This window comes from Meriones unguiculatus, chromosome 2 (assembly GCF_030254825.1).
Source record: "Meriones unguiculatus strain TT.TT164.6M chromosome 2, Bangor_MerUng_6.1, whole genome shotgun sequence".
In the NCBI taxonomy this organism is placed as follows: domain Eukaryota; kingdom Metazoa; phylum Chordata; class Mammalia; order Rodentia; family Muridae; genus Meriones; species Meriones unguiculatus.
This window is the reverse complement of record NC_083350.1, coordinates 147,109,293-147,126,507: the sequence shown is the minus strand read 5'-3', so window position 1 is coordinate 147,126,507 and position 17,215 is coordinate 147,109,293.

Genomic DNA, 17,215 nt, shown 5'->3' with positions numbered 1-17,215 from the left:
GTCTATAGAACTTTCTACCCAAACTCAAAAGATTATACCTTCTTTTCAGCACCTCATTGAACCTTCTCCAAAATAGACCATATAGTTGGTCACAAAGCAAGCCTCAACAGATACAAGAAGATTGAAATAATCCCCTGTATTCTATCTAACCACCATGGAATAAAGCTGGACCTTAACAACAATGGAATTAGAAAAGAGCCTACAAGCACAAGGAAACTGAACAACTTTCTGCTCAATGATAGCTGGGTTAAGGAAGAAATAAAGAAAGATATTAAAGACTTCCTAGAATTCAATGAAAATGAAGGTACAACATACCCTAATTTATGGGACAGTGAAAGCAGTGCTCAAAGGAAAATTGATAGCACTAAGTGCCTTCAAGAAGAAATTTGTGACATCTCATACAAGCAACTTAATGGCCCAACGGAAAGCCCTAGAGAAAAAAAAGAAGCAAATGCACTCAAGAGTCACAGACAGCTGGGAATAATCAAACTCAGGGCGGAAATCAATCAACTAGAAAATAATAAAACTATTCAAAGAATCAAGGAAACCAACAGCTGGTTCTTTGAAAAAATTCAACAAGATAGACAAACCTTTAGCCAAACTAACTAAAAGGCAGAGAGAAACTATCCAAATCAGCAAAATCAGAAATGAAAAAGGGGACATAATTACAGATACTGAGTAAATCCAAACAATCATTAGGTCTTACTACAAAAGCCTATATGCCACAAAATTCGAAAATCTAAAAGAAAGGGAACATTTTCTTGATAGATTCCATTTACCAAAATTAAGTCAAGATCAGGTAGAAAGATTGAATAGTCCTATTTCTCACAAGGAAATAGAAGCAGTCATCAACAGTCTCCCTTCCAAAAAAAGTCCTGGGCCAGATGGACTCAGTGCAGAATTCTACCAGACCTTCAAAGACATGATAACTCCAATTCTCTCCAAACTATTCCACAAAATAGAAACAGAAGGAACATTACCAAACTCATTCTATGAAGCCACAGTCACCTTGATACCTAAAACACAGAAAGACTCAACAAAAAAAGAGAACTTCAGACCTATCTCTCTTATGAACATTGATGCAAAAATACTCAACAAAATACTAGCAAACCGAATCCAAGAACACATCAAAGATATCATCCACCATGACCAAATAGGCTTCATCCCAGGCATGCAAGGGTGGTTCAACATATGGAAATCCATCAATGTAATCCACCATATAAACAAACTGAAGGAGAAAAACCACATGATCATCTCCTTAGATGCTGAAAAAGCATTTGACAAAGTCCAACACCCATTCATGTTTAAAGTCTTGGAGAGATCAGGGATACAAGGCACATACCTAAACATAGTAAAGGCAATAGACAGCAAGCCTATAGTCAACATCAAACTCAATGGAGAGAAACTTAAATCAATCCCACTGAAATAAGGGACAAGACAAAACATGCTGGAGATGTTGTGGAGAAAGGGGAACTCTCCTCCATTGCTGGTGGGAATTTAAACTAGTACAACCACTTTGGAAGTCAATCTGGTGCTTACTCAGACAATTAGGAATAATGCTTCCTCAAGACCCAGCTATACCACTCCTAGGCATATATCCAAAGGGGCTCAAATACACAATAAAGTCATTTGCTCAACCATGTTAGTAGTAGCTTTATTTGTAATAGCCAGAACCTGGAAACAACCGAGATGTCCATCAACGGAGGAATGGATACAGAAATTGTGGTATTTTCACACAATGGAATACTACTCAGCAATCAAAAATGAGGAAATCATGAAATTTGCAGGCAAATGGTGGGATCTAGAAAAGATCATTCTGAGTGAAGTATTCCAGAAGGAGAAAGACAAACATGGTATATACTCGCTTATATAGACCTATAAGATATGATAACCATAAGGAAGTCTATCCACCTAAAGGAGATAAACAAGAAAGCAGACACAGGGTAAGATGACCAATCCTCACTTAGAAAGACAAATGGGATGTGCATTGGCATCCAGGTTACCTAGCAATGTTTCAAAACAAATACTACGACCCATAACCAAACCTTCGGCAGAAGGGGAGTTAGTATGATGTGGAAAGGATAGGAGCTCCACAAGGACCAAATATATCTGGGCACAGGGTTTTTTCTGAAACTGCTTCTCCAACCAAGGACCATGTATGGATATAACCTAGAACCTCTGCTTGGATGTAGCCTGTGGTAGCTCAGTAAGAAAATTGGTTTTCCATAGTAAGGGGAACAGGAACTATTTCTGACAGGAAGTCAATGGCAGGCACTTTGACCTCCCCACCTCTCAAGGGAGGAGCAGTCCTTCTAGGCCACAGAGGAGGACTTTACAGCCAGTCCTGAAGATACCTAACAAAACAGGGTCAGATGAAAGGGGAGGAGATTCTCCCCAATCCGTGGACTTGGAAAGGGGCAAGGAGGAGATGAGGGAGGGAGGGTGGGGTTGGGAGGGAATAAGGGAGCGGGATATAGCTGGGATACAGAATTAATAAAATGTAACTAATAATAATATTAATATTAATAAAAAAAGAAAAGAAAAAAATCAGTAACAAATCCATTTCGATATAGAAACACCAGGTAGAGCAGTAAGGCAAGAGGATAAAATTATTGGGAAACAAACAGGAAAAAAGTCAAAGTGCACCTACTTGCAGATTATATATTATATACAAGAAACCCCAAAAATTCTACCAGAAAATGTCTAGAAACAATAATTTCAACAAATAGCATGAACAAATAAACTTATAAAATTATATAGATTTTTCTAAATATCAAGAACAAACACACTAGGAGATCATAAACACATTCCCATTTACAATAGCATCAAACACAATAAAATATTTTATAATAAGCTCACCAAAGCTGTGAAAAACCTCTATAATGAAAACTTCAATCTCCAAAAAAAAGATACTAATCTTTTTCAATAAATAAAAAGACATCTGTTTGTTTATCGATAGAATTAATATTGCTAAAAAGATCATGCTACCAAAAGCAATTTTAAGATTCAATGTAATCTCAATCAAAATGACCACAGCATTCTTCACAGTAGTAGAAAAAAAATAATTCTAAAATTTACATGGAGCCAAAAAAGTTGACAGATAGAATATACAATCCTGAGTAAAAGGAATACCGGAGGCATTGCCATTCATACTTCAAGATATATTATAAACCTATAGTAATGAAAGCAATATTGTATTGGGACAAACACAGAAATGCAAACCAACAGAGTAAAATAGAAGACCAAAACATAAGTACTGATAACTACAGCCATTTGATATTTGATTAGGAGGCAAAAAAGAAACAAACCATATATTAGAGAAAAGACAGCATCATCTTGAACAAACGTGCTGAGAAAACTGGATATTCATATGCACAAAAATAAAATTAGGCCTGTACCTATCACCCTGCACCAAAAAATAAAATAAAAAATAAAAATAGATTCATGTGGATCCAAGATCATTTTGGAACCCAGCTCATTACAACTGCTAGAAAAATATATAGAAATGGTGCCCTAATGATGAAGGAAAAGGTATAGGAAAAGAATTTGTGTATAGAGCCCTATTTCCCCAGGATGTAAGGCTAACAATTGACAAAATATGATTTAATAAACTCTAACAGCTTTTGTACAGGTGATGAAACAGTAAATCAAGTGAAAAAGAAATCCCAAGAATGGAATAGAATCTGTGCCAGTTATATATCTGAATTAGGCTTAACATTTGGAATATACAAAGAATTCAAAGAACAGGGTTAAGGGAACCAATAGCCTAAGTTTTTGAAATAGGATGAGGGCCTTAATAGAGAGTTCTCTATAGAAGAAAGACAATGGCTAATAAATGTTTCAAATATCTTTAGTAGTTAGGCAAATGAAAACAGCCCTGAGGTGTTTATCTTACTCTAGCCAGAATGGCAAAGAGCAACAAAACATTAGAAGAAATGCTTGCTAGACTGTGGAAGAAGGGAAAACTTTATTCACTGTTGGTGGGATTACAATTTAAAGAACTACTCCAGAAATCTATGGAGAATCCTCAAAATCTAAAAATAAATCTACCATAAGATACAGGGATTCCGTTCCTTGGTATTCCAAAGGACTCAAAATGTTGGTCCATAGATACTTGCTCAGGCATGTTCATCACTTCTCTATTCCCAGTAGCCAGGAAATGGAAACAATCTAAATGTCCTTCAGCTGATGAATGGATAGTAAAAATGTTAACAAATATACACTATGGGACACTATCCAGATATTAAAAAACATGAAATTATGAACTTTAGTGATAACGTGATTTACCTAGAAAAGATTATATTGAATGAGGTGGCCCAAACCTAGAAAGCCAACTGCCACATGTGCTCTCTCATTTGGGGATTTTAGCTCAGTTCCAAATCTTCAAATGTAAGTAGGCAGCATGGATAAAAGCCCAGAAAAACCAAGAGAGTAAAGAACGACCATACATTGGGAGTCGGATAAGCTTGAGTGGAAAATAGGAGATACAGGTGATATGAAAATAGTAACAGAAAAAAAAAAAGAGTGAGGCTCCAACTGGAGAGGGGGCAGGAAGCTTAGCACAAACAGAAAATAGAGAAGGAACAAATATCGCTAAAGTCATGTGATCATGTCTATATATATGTCTATATATATATATATCATGTCTGTATATCAAGTATAATATTTTATACTTATAATTTTACAAAAGCATACATAATATATAAATGTGCATTTGTATACACGCATGCACACATCTCTCTTCATATATTTGCATGCGCACATGTGTGTATATGTGTGTGTGTCTGTATGTGTGTGTGTGTGTCTGTGTTTTTGTGTGCGTGCAATATATCTTAAGGAAGTTATGCCTGCGAATTGGGCTGAAAAATACTCCCAGCAAGAATCATAGACTAAAAAGAATCCTAGTGGCAGGCATGAGAAACCTTCTTTCAAATGGTCAGGGTAGTCCAAATCATTTCCAAAACAATACACAACTATTGTTGCTGTCCTTTGATGTTGCTGAACACGTCACACGCTTGGGACAAGAGACTCAGATTATTTGAACTGGATCTAACTTGAATGCCTCATTCCTGTGGTATAGATTCCACGGTATCAAATAGCACTGTGAAAGCTGACAAAAGAGAGAAGCAATTAATAGTCCTTCCTAGCAGTGACAAATATGAACCACAACAATGACCAATATGACAAGACATCCACTCAGGTGCAATTGTGGCGCTCCCATATTGGTAATAACCACCAGCTGTCTGTGTGGTTTCAAGGCCTACTCAACATGGTTGGTAATAGGAACTTCCCAGAGCTAGTGAGGTCATGGATTTTAAAAGAGAGTTTATTACTATCACTTTTCTAGGCCAGCATAATTTCTTAACTACTATATTTTAAATCCTATGTTTATACCCATAGACAATTGTAACTATTATCCTTCATGGAACAAGGCTCTTTTTAAAGCATGTGTGCTACTAGACACAAGGCAGACATCGACAGATTGTGTTGAGCCCAGCTCCAATGGATACATCTGCAGCACATCTCCAGCATTTATGGCTCAGGAAACATTGTGGAAGAAGAAGCAGAGAGATTGTAATGACAGGGAACCAGGAGGTCTGCTGTGAGAACGCATCTCTTAGAAATGTTTGCATAAACAAGACTGTAACCATGACAATGTCAAAAGAGATGCTAACAGGGAAGGGTAAAAACATCTCAATGGAGTCCCACCCTTCTACATTGATCTATAGGCAACTGGTGACTGTTGAGAGGGAGAATTAGCTTCTCCCAGGAATGAGTCCCATAGTTAGTTATCCAATATAAAAATGCTCATCCCTGAAATTATATACACACACACATATATATGTATATCTGTAATAATAAATAAAAAAGAGTCTATCAATTTGAGAATGGGAGCGGTTGGAGAGAAGAAAGGGAGAAGTGATGTAATTATATTTTAATTAAATTGTGTTTAAAAATAAAATAAAGAAACCATCAAAACATGAGAACACAGGAAGCCTAAGGTATTATCTCAAAAATGCAATGAGAAATGCTTGTTTCAATTTAATTTCCAGGGCGATAGAGATCAGAAATAAGTCAGTGGCCACAAATGTGCCTTGTACAGGAGAAAGTGTTTTACAAATTTAAGATGGGGCTGCATGGGTTCCTTGTGTATGCATAAATATCTCAAAAACAAGTGTTGTAATTTGTTAAGGCTCACCTAAAGGACAGACATGCATACATTTCCTAAACTGAGAAGGCTCAGGATCTTGTTGAAATAAAGTATTTTCAGATTGTAAAAGCCGGCTGCCTTCATGTAGATCAAGTTGAGTAATGCAGAAAGCATTTTCTTTGTAAAATAAAATTTTAAAATAAATTACCTTATTAAATTTGTTTTCTGGTTCAACCCCAGGGGACTCAAGTTCATAAAAGCAGAGAAATCATATCTCACCCCATGCCTCCTTTTTTCTCTTTTTAAAAGTTGTCAGGGCTTTGTTTTTATTGCTTGTGCACATTTAAGGTTTTATTCATACATGTGTGTATTGTATATACACAAGCCCCTTGCTCACACATCATTTCAACCTCCTAATGCATTGTGGGAATGCACCACCTGGCATGCAGTTGAAAATAATTTCCTTTAACGAGAACCATAGGGTATTTAATGGCTCGCAGTGTGGGCATGGGCTCCAGCTGTCTGTGGTGCTTCGAATTGACTGGGATGCAGGCAGATAAAATATGTTTAGATTTCCCCCAGAGCAAATTATTTGAATTCATAGCCATCTGTCTGAAAGGTAAGAACACTTCCAGCTTAGGCACACACACACACACACACACACACACACACACACACACACACACACTTAATCCATGTTTATTTTTGAATTTATGACTGAGTGGGTATAGTCTAATCACCCTGAAACCCCAAATGCTGGATGTCAAGTCAGAGAAAGAAAGAGCAGGGTATGGCGTGGATAGGAATTAAACTAGAGACTGCCTAATTCAGAGTTTCCTCTACCTGGATCCACCATGTCTGTGGCCACCAACAGCGCTTCCTCGGCTGATGCAGGCTGCCTCAGATACGTCTGGTGTGCATTTTAGTTGACCTGAGAGTTCTGGTAAAGAGATTTATCTACCAAACGACAAGAAGGTTGCCAGATTCAACAGACTTCGCTTTAACTACATGGCGTCACATGCTGCCAGTGGTAGGTTATTTGATTTCTTTTCCTTCTAGACTTTTCTTTTGAGGTCAGTCCAAGAATATTGATTTCTTGCATTGAAAATTTGCTCTCTCCATGGAGAATCTTATTGCTTCCCTCCTACAGTGATTATATAAGTTTAATGGAGCTTTTTATAATGAAGGGGTGCCAGAGGGCTGTAGGTTTGAATAACATTAATTTTCTCAATGAACCTATTGCCTTTTATTTCCAATGAATTACTGGATGTTTTGCTTTATAATAATAAACCTTACTCCTTTTGTATAGAGGTAAGGGCAGAGTGAGAGAGCAAATTATACTACCTGCCTGAAAGTTCATTTCTGACACCCCATATAGTTGGTGAAGTTATTTTCTGTATAGCATTATAGCATCAGAAAATAACAGTATGTGAATTGTACTTCTCATGAAAAGCTTGAGCATCCTTTTGTTTACATTTTGTGAAGAATATATCATTTTTGATGTACATAGGCTTTGTGAAGCCAGTATAAACAACTTCCCATACTCTGTGACATAGCCAGGCTCTGTGACATTTGAAGGATGGACTTTAAACAATGCATGGAATCATTACAGTCTATACTGTTGCTAGTTAATTTCTAATCTTTCTGCAGAATTCTTGAGGTCTCTTGCCACTTTCTCGTTATCATCAAGGAACTATGCTGTATGCTTTGTCCTCGTGGCTGGTATACAGATGCCCTCTAGGATCTTGGTGAGTATGGTGGGATTGAGAACAGAGTTTTATGAGAAGTTAATCAGCTGCATCTGTTAGAAGATTTTCCTCATAGTAAGCTTGAGGATGTAGATTTTGGGATAGAAAGGCCACAGGGCAGAAATACTGTTTCCATCACCTCTTTTCAAGGGTACCTGCCATCTACATCACCCATCACTCCTGCTGTGAACTACTCTTGACCACTGAGGCAGTCTCTGAAGTGTCCTAATAGCATAGTCTGTTTTCTTCTCTTTGCAGCACTGACTGGGAAGAATTTGCTATACACTGCTAAACTTGATAAATTGGTGCTTAATTTTGTGTGTTTTCCTGGCTGGGCCATGGTTCCTAGATATACAGTTAATAAGTGTTCTAGATATGTCTGTGATTATAATTACTTGGATGACATTGGCATTAAAACAAGCAGATTGCCTCCATTGTGTAGGGTGAAGAGTCTTACCCCATCAGCTGATGGTCTTAGGAAAATGCTGACCTCCCAGAACAAGGATTTATGCTATCAGATGACCCTGCAACTTGTCACAGTTTCCAGTCTGTCTCCGACCTGGCCTACAGTCTTTGATTAGTCAAACCTCAAAAGATTGCAGCAGGAGACTATTTAAAATCTGTCTCCCCTTCCACTCATCACCTAACCCTTGCTTCTCTGGAGAACTAACACAAAGATTGCAACGACACCGATCATTTGAGATTCTTCACAGCAAATGAATCTGTTCTCCAATTTGTTTATTTTGTCAGTAATTTTATTTTAGATTAGTAGACTTGTGGGTTTTTATTTTATGCTTGAGTTTTATTCTATTTGTAATTTATCTCATTGCTTGGATTCCTCCAGCTTTGACCATGAGTAACCCAGTCTCTGTACAATTATCTTCTCTGTCCCTTTTAATACATGTTCTTCATGCTTTCAGTCTTGTATGAGCACTTCCTTAATGTCTGGTCCCAGATGCTGGAATAAGTTCTAAGTATGATACCTTGGCAAGGCTGGTACTAAGTAAATGGATACCCATGCTTCTTTGCTTATCCAAAAATCCCTAAAAGTTAATACTCTTATTAGTAACAATTGTTTCTAAATTAATTCAGTGGATTATTACACTGGGTACTTTAAAGTGGTATAAATGATTAACTTCCATTTTATTTGTGTTAAGTAACATTAAATCACACAAAACAAGTAAAATTGAATATATAAAATTAAATTTACAAAGCTTATTTTATACCAAGTTACATTATATGAAATCAGACATGTATCTGGATGATGTATCTAAAATTTATGTCCAGCTACAAATGGTAGATTCAAGACATGCTCCAAAGCAGTTTCAGAGGGCCGAGTAGGAGTTGAGACTGTCATTGAGCCATGAGGCTCTGATGCACCATGACCGCAGCTGGCAGTGGAATTCCTCAATTTACCATCATTCACTGGCACGATCTAAGGGAAAATATTGTCTATAGTGAGTGATTGGGATGTGCAAGAGGAAAGAAAAAGGAAGAGTACAAGCAAATTAATCTCAAAAAGTGTCATATGGCTGCTAAGATAAAAGAAAAAACACAACAAAGTGAGACAGTAGGACAGTGCTAGCTAAGGGCTATGAAATGTGTGTGTTCATAGAACTCACAAGGATGATAAACTTCTGAACACCTATTTCTACCTCTCAAGTGCTGGTTACTATAAGCGCACATCATGATGCCCAGTCTATGCAGCACTGAGAATAAAACCCAGGCCATCATGCACGCTGGCCAAGAATTCTATCTACTTAGGTGCATCCCAGCCTCTTGAGTGTAATTTGCACGTGAGTAGAAAGTTGATGAGAAGCTATAGAAATAATGTCCAGATGACACTGAAGTACCCTTTCAAAAGGAGCCATTCCACTCAAACATCATGATGGAGTACACAGATGATCTCAAGGGTGTAAAACTACTGGGATGGCTGACGTGGGAAATAAGTCCCGGATCTGTTCCCTTTGGTCTCAATTTTTTGCTTTCCTATTTGAATGATAACCTAAAAATCACTTGTTTGAATCTGAACATTCCAGTACTTTCACATTATTACTGGGGTGATACCAGGTGCCTTTCCTATAAAACCTAAAGCAAATGAAGTTTTGCAATATTACATAATAAAAAAAAATGCCTTTGATGTTGCTGAAGCTAAACAAGTCATTTTAAAAATACATACTAATATCAGCGTGTTTTGTCTTCAGCAAGAACTTACTATGAAGTATTTAATGCATTATTAAAATCTTCAATTACTATTTTTTTGCTAAAGACAAAGGAAAGATTATGTAAGAGCCATTTTCACCAAATACTATTTTCGTCTTTTTGGAATTAACCTGCAGCCTGATCCAGACTTGCATTGAAGTCCCTGTGTGCATACGGTAAAACAAGAAGCTGCAGGGGAAAACAGCACATGTGCATAATTTTGAAGAGAGATTAGTGTCTTACAGGCAACACAGACATGCTTTAAGCTCCAGGAGAGCTTATTAAGTATACCCCTACTAAAAGTTTCACACATTATTGAGTAAAATAAGTCAAAGTACATGCAAATAAAAAGAGAGTAAAATTACCTTTTCCACTTGGTAGGCAATTGTTCCCAGACCCAAGTGCAGATGGCCATTCTCTGCAGAAGGTTACAAAGCTCTTCAACATCTGGGAATGCCCTCTCCAAAACAGTGGGTGTGGTGTGAAACTTGGGATTAGGCTCCCTGTTCCCTGGCCCTCTTTCATGTTGATGCCTGTTTTGTGAAAACCCAGGAGATCCTTCTGGTTAGAAGCCCTGGAGAGAGGGGTCCAGAGCTTCATGCAATCACACTAACCTGGTGGCTCTTCAGAGAATCCCCACACCTCCCATGTGGGATTCTCTCTCTGTGTCTTTCTATATCTCTGTATCTCTCTCTGTTTCTCTCTGTGTGTCTTTCTTGCTCTCTCACTTTTTCCTACTCATCTGATTGCTGTGATACAAATCATGACACAGGCAAAACCTTGAGAAGAAGTAGATGCAGGAGAGAAGAGTTCTTCAGCAGGCTAAGATGCACTGTCCCCAGTCCTCACTGCTGGCACTGGCAGAGAGTAATGAGAGTTTCTGGTCTCACAATTGCTTCCTTACTGTAGGTTTAGATTTTCACCAGAAACCTTCCAACATTAGCGTAACTGCAAAACTACATGGACTGAGAACTTGAGGAAGAGAAACAGGATTCATTCATGAGAACTGTACCTGGCAACATAGACTGATGCTCTTTGTAGTCGTATACAATAGCCTTCATCCTGAGAATGGAGTCTGTCTCGTGGCAAAAGAAAAAAAAATACAGTAATAATGGATCTAGGTTCATTTTGTAGCATGGATATTACATTTATTTTCATACTCAAAAATTAATGTGGCCAATACTTCCCTGAATAAATCACACACATCTGTGAGGGTAGCTAAGAAGAGCCTGAGGGCACACTGAGGGCCATGTTGCTGAGAGGGGAAACACGGACCCATTTATTCTGCTGACTCTGCCACACAATGAGATTTTAATTTCTAAGATGCAATAAGGAACCCACTCACCACATCCCTGCCATGCTGCCTGTCCTTCTTGTTTCCCCTGCCCACAGCGATGTCTGTCTTTTTCTTTTTTTATTATAACTTTTATTAGTTACACTTTATTCACTTTGTATCTTCCCACAAGTCCCTCCCTCCTCCCCTCCTAATCCCACCTTCCCTCTCCCTTCTCCAGGCATGCCCTCCCCAAGTCCACTGATAGGGGAGGTCCCCCTCTTCATTGTTCTGATCCTAATCTATCAGATCTCATCAGGAGTGGCTGCATTGTCATCTTCTGTGGCCTGGTAAGTCTGCTCCCCCCTTAGGGGGAGGTGATCAAAGAGTAGGCCAATCAGATTATGTCAGAGGCAGTCTCTGTTCCCATTACTATGGAACCCATTTGGACACTGAACAGCCATGGGCTACATCTGTGCAGGGGTTCTCGGTTATCTCTATGTATGAGTCTCTGGAAAGACCCCTGTGTTCAAATTAAATCGGTTAGAACAAAAACTGGGGAAGAGCCTAGAACTCATTTGTACAGGAGATAACTTCCTGAACAAAACACCAACAGCACAGGTTCTAAGAGCAACAATCAATAAATGGAACCTCATGAAGCTGAAAAGCTTCTGTAAAGCAAAGGACATTGTCATCAAAACAAAACGACCGCCTACAGATTGGGAAAGAATCTTCATCAACCCTCTATCTGACAGAAGGCTAATATCCAGTATATATAAAGAACTAAAGAAGCTGAAACGCCACAAACCAAGTAATCCAATTAAAAAATGGGCAGAGCTAAACAGAGAATTCTCAATAGAGGAATATTGAATGGCAGAGAAACACTTAAAGAAATGTTCAACCTCATTAGCCATCAGGGAAATGCAAATCAAAACGACCCTGAGATTTCACCTTACACCCATCAGAATGGCCAAGATCAAAAAGCTCAAGTGACAACACATGCTGGATAGGTTATGGAGAAAGGGAAACCCTCCTCCGCTGCTGGTGGGACTGTAAACTGGTGGAAATCAATCTGGCACTTCCTCCGACAACTAGGAATAGCGCTTCTTCAAGATCCAGCCATACCACTCCTAGGCATATATCCAAAAGAGGCTCAAGTACACAATAAGGACATTAGCTCAACCATGTTTGTAGCAGTTTTATTTGTAATAGCCAGAAGCTGGAAACAACCCAAATGCCCCTCAACTGAAGAATGGACACAGAAATTGTGGTACACCTACACAATGGAATATTACTCAGCAATGAAAAACAAGGAAATCATGAAATTTGCAGATGTCTGTCTTTCTAATTAAATGGTCCAGAAAACTACTGTCAGCAAACACCTTGTACTCAAGTCATCAGGAAGACGCTGTAGGTACTCATGTGCCTTAAAAATGATGCAGCATCCCTCACCTGAGTTCTGAAAATAACTACTGAATCAGGAAGAAACAGATTCCATCAACACTCAGAATATGGAAATCTTCTATCTTTTTTCTGTCTTGTCCATTAACAGCTTTCTTTGGTTGGACAACACATCCAAAGACTCTGTAGTTAATTCGCTAGCCTTTTCTCAGAGAACAGGTACTACAAGAGAGAAAAGCAAACAACTTCATCTTATTTTGGAACAGTATGCTGCATAAACCAAAGAGAATAATAATTCATTTTTTTAAAAATCTACAGTGTTTACTTTGACTTTATGCGAATTTAAGACCCATTGAAGATGTTATTTATCTTTAAAAATGAAGGAGAGAATAATAGTTATCAAATATAACAGCAAATGTTGGAAGACTATACAGCAAATATCTGGCCTACTCAAAAGGAAAAGCATGCCTCGTGCTTAAAATTTAGAATATTTCATCCATTTAAACAATGTTTATTGGGCCATAATAAGACTCAAAAGGTAAAGGCATGCTGCCATATGACTATCTGAGTTTAATCCTTAGAACCCATTATGATGGATGGACAGAACAGAGTTGTGTAAGCTATTTCCTGACCTTTATTTGTACACACACACACACACACACACACACACATGCACATGTGTATATGCAAATAAATAAATTTTAAACTAGACTAAAGGTAGAATGTTTTCTTCTGTAATCTCAATGCTTCCCTAACTTCCAAGGACAGGAGATAATTCCAATGAAATCTAACCTCTTCCCTCAGTAGGCTCAGTAATATGAAAACAAGAAAATTTGCAATGATAATGCACAAAGTGACAGGAGATTAAAAAAAACAGCACATATATCATCACAGACAAAATTAAATTTTCTCCATTTTGCTTGCCTAACTTAACTGAAATTCTCTACAAAATAATCAGCTTTGTATGCATGGCTTTCTACTGTGAAAGAACTCAATAACAATAAAATATTTCACCTACACTAACCTTCCCACTTAATGAACACAGTTTCTTTTCCCTAAGGCCATATTAATGGGGATGTTCTCCTGTTACCGCATTTTTTGTTAACAAAATGGGCAGGACTAAAATATCACCTCTGGTATTATGGAAATTAGTTCTCAGGATCACTATTCCCTTAATTTCTTATTTATTAAACTCATGTGGGAAAACTACTCTTCTAATATCGAAATTTGTCAAGAACTAAGCTTGAATTTGCCTCATCTGCTGTGTCCTAGGCAGCATCCTCTCATCTATCCTGTTTGCAATCCTCTTGTCTCTACTATGCAGCATCCTCTTATTTATCCTATCCACAATCCTCTTGTCTGTCTATGTAACTTCCACTTCCCTAAGATACAGTCTGTATACTCACTCCATGATAGGAGTGAGCACCTTTGGTCAAAGTTCTAGAATGCTTGTAAAGGTCTTGTGCAGCAGACCATGCGCTCAGTTATTATCAGAGTGAATTATGACTCCATCTTCCTGCTGGGATGGGAGTTCACCTCAACTGCTGTAATATTAAACGCTGTATACTGTTTCTTCCACACCACGTGTTGTGATAAGCAGCTTCTTTACAAACTTTATTACAAGAAAATTAGAATTATAGTGAGTTATAGAAACTATGAGTCTTGAGGATAGAAGTGAGAAACTCTAAAGTAAATTAAAACAAGGCTTAGGATTTGAAGGCAAGACTCTTTGTGTTAAACCATCCAGCCTTGGCCACACTGTATTCTGGTTAGCAAATTCATGGGTGTGAAAATAAACTAAACAAACAACAGTAGCCTGGGAAACACACACACAAACTATGCACATCCATTTAATTGGTCCTGATGCCCCTATGACTAACATTACAAAACAAATCAGATCTTAGAAGGAAAGTCCAGTGATATCTGACACACCACCTTTGTTTTCTTCCCTAAGAGTAAAGGGTTCTCACTAATTCGTAGGTGGGATCCTCAAGCTCTAAGATTTTCAGCATAAGGACATGGTTCTTGAGTGTCTATTATGGTGGGTAGAACCAGACATCTGCTCCGGCCTGTGCCTTCACTTACCTTCCAGCTGTGGCCTTTTGGCTTTGGTATACATGAGTGGCTAGTGGTAAGATTTTAATGCTGTTCGTACCAAAAGGAAAGCCACAATAAGTCATTCAGCACAGGTCACATACTTCACTGCATAAATATTAGAAACTTGGTCATGTGGATACCTCAAAAAGATCACAGTGAGAGGGGGTGATGCCAGGCGACAGTTTTCCAGAACTTTTTAGACACATGTTCTTAGAAAAAAGTCCAGATGCCCTGATAGCACATTTATTTTCTTCTCTAATTCACCTTAAGTAGAACAGTTCTTGCATTCAGAGAGCACCTGCTCAATTATTCACTTTTCTTCAGTCTCTACCACTTGCATGCCCCATATTGCTATGAACACTGATTAATTAATTCATTAATGTAATGAACACTAATTTAAAAAGGAAAAAAGATTGATTTTTGAGTCTCAAACTCTTTTTCACAGAAGTTTTGAAGTAAATGAAAGAATATACGGATAGACATAGATAGGAGAGATCAGTATATTTCAGCCAGTGGCAGGAGACGAGGAAGAGATGGAATAGAAAGGTAGGAAGGGGGTGTAGGAACAGAAATAGAAATAAAATGGGGGCAGGAAGAGAGGGGATTATGATGATAATAGTGGTGATGATGGTTGTGATGATAATGTAATAATGATGATGATAATGATGAAATATGAAGAAGAAAATGACTTTTCTATTGGTATTAGAAAACTTTCCCAAGTTGACTTTTTATATGGTAACATAATAAAATGTTTTTAATTGTGAAACCTCTAATAAGGCTTAAATTAGTAATTGAAGATTATATATTAGGTCATGGCACCATACATGGAGACAGGAGATAGAACCAGGTAATGAGAAAACATCCTTGGTTTTCAGAAACTGAAACCAGGTCTAAGTCATATGTATTGTCTGCTCTCAGCATGAGAGGGTCATAGTTGTAATCTTTCCTCCAATCTGTCTACATGTGTGTCATTTCCCATAGTAGATTTTCTGTCGCGTTCCCACTTCTTTGCACAAGATAAGATACAAAAGAATCCTTAGCTGATGCAATCTAATAACCACTTTTCCAAAATGATTTGAAACACATTCAGAGGTTTGTTACTTGGCTCATCAAGATATTTAAAAAAAATTGGGAATTTTGGCTGTAGATCACCATTTTTTTTATTTAGCAAATGGTTATAATCCTGCTTCAATGACCTTCTCTTAAACCTACTTATCTACTTTACATAGGAAATTGCTAGAAGGTGAATATTTTCCCAATCCTTTTCCAAAACCTGAGCTTATCCCCTTGTGACACAAATCAGTATGCTCATGATCATCCAAACAGTCCAAATTACACAATTATTTTTATAATCCCTCAATTATTATTTCTTTCCATTCTTGTCCTCTCAACATTACTTGATTGGAAAAAATGGAGTAAAATAAGCAAGCAAATTAATTACTTCTCTACTATTGGTGAAATAAAAGATAATAGAAAAAGTAATGGATTATATGTAATTCTTCCTTGCTACTTACGATGTTGTTGCTTTCCAAGTACATTAACTCACTGCTTCATCCACTCAGGTTCTTGAAGAGTATCTGCCATGAACTGGGAGTATCACTGCCTCTAGGGATACGACACCAACTGTAAAAATCTGTCTTTGTAAAATTAACCTAATAGCAGGAAAATAATCTCTAAGCAAAAGTATTCCAGGTAAGGATTCTTAAAAAGAACAAGAAAAAGAGTACAACATGTGTTTGTGTGAGAAGAGTAGAGAAGGCACTGAAACCTCCCCAAGAGGTAACTCACAGCAAGAGCCAAGCAGAGAAGTCATATAACAAATACGCATACAAATTCAAACTCATGGAAATCAATCTTGCACTATCTCAGACAATTAGGAAAATGGTATAGCTTCCTCGAGATCCAGCTATACCATTCCTAGGCATATATCCAAAAGATGCTCAAGTACACAAAAAGGACATTTGTTCAACTACATTTATAGCAGCTTTATTTGTAATAGCCAGAACCTGGAAACACCCCAGATGTCCCTCAACAGAGGAACAGATACAGAAATTATGGTACATTTACACAATGGAATAGTACTCAGCAATTAAAAACAAGGACATCATGAAATTTGCAGGCAAATAGTGGGACCTAGAAAAGATCATCCTGAGTGAGGTATCCCAGAAGCAGAAAGACACACACAGTATATACTCATTTATAAGTGGATACTAGACCTATAAGATAGGATAAACATACTAAAATCTATACACCTAAAGAATCTAAACAAGAAGGAAGACCCAGGATCAATCCTTACTTAGAAAGACAAATAGGATGGACATTGGAAGTAGGAGAAAATATAAA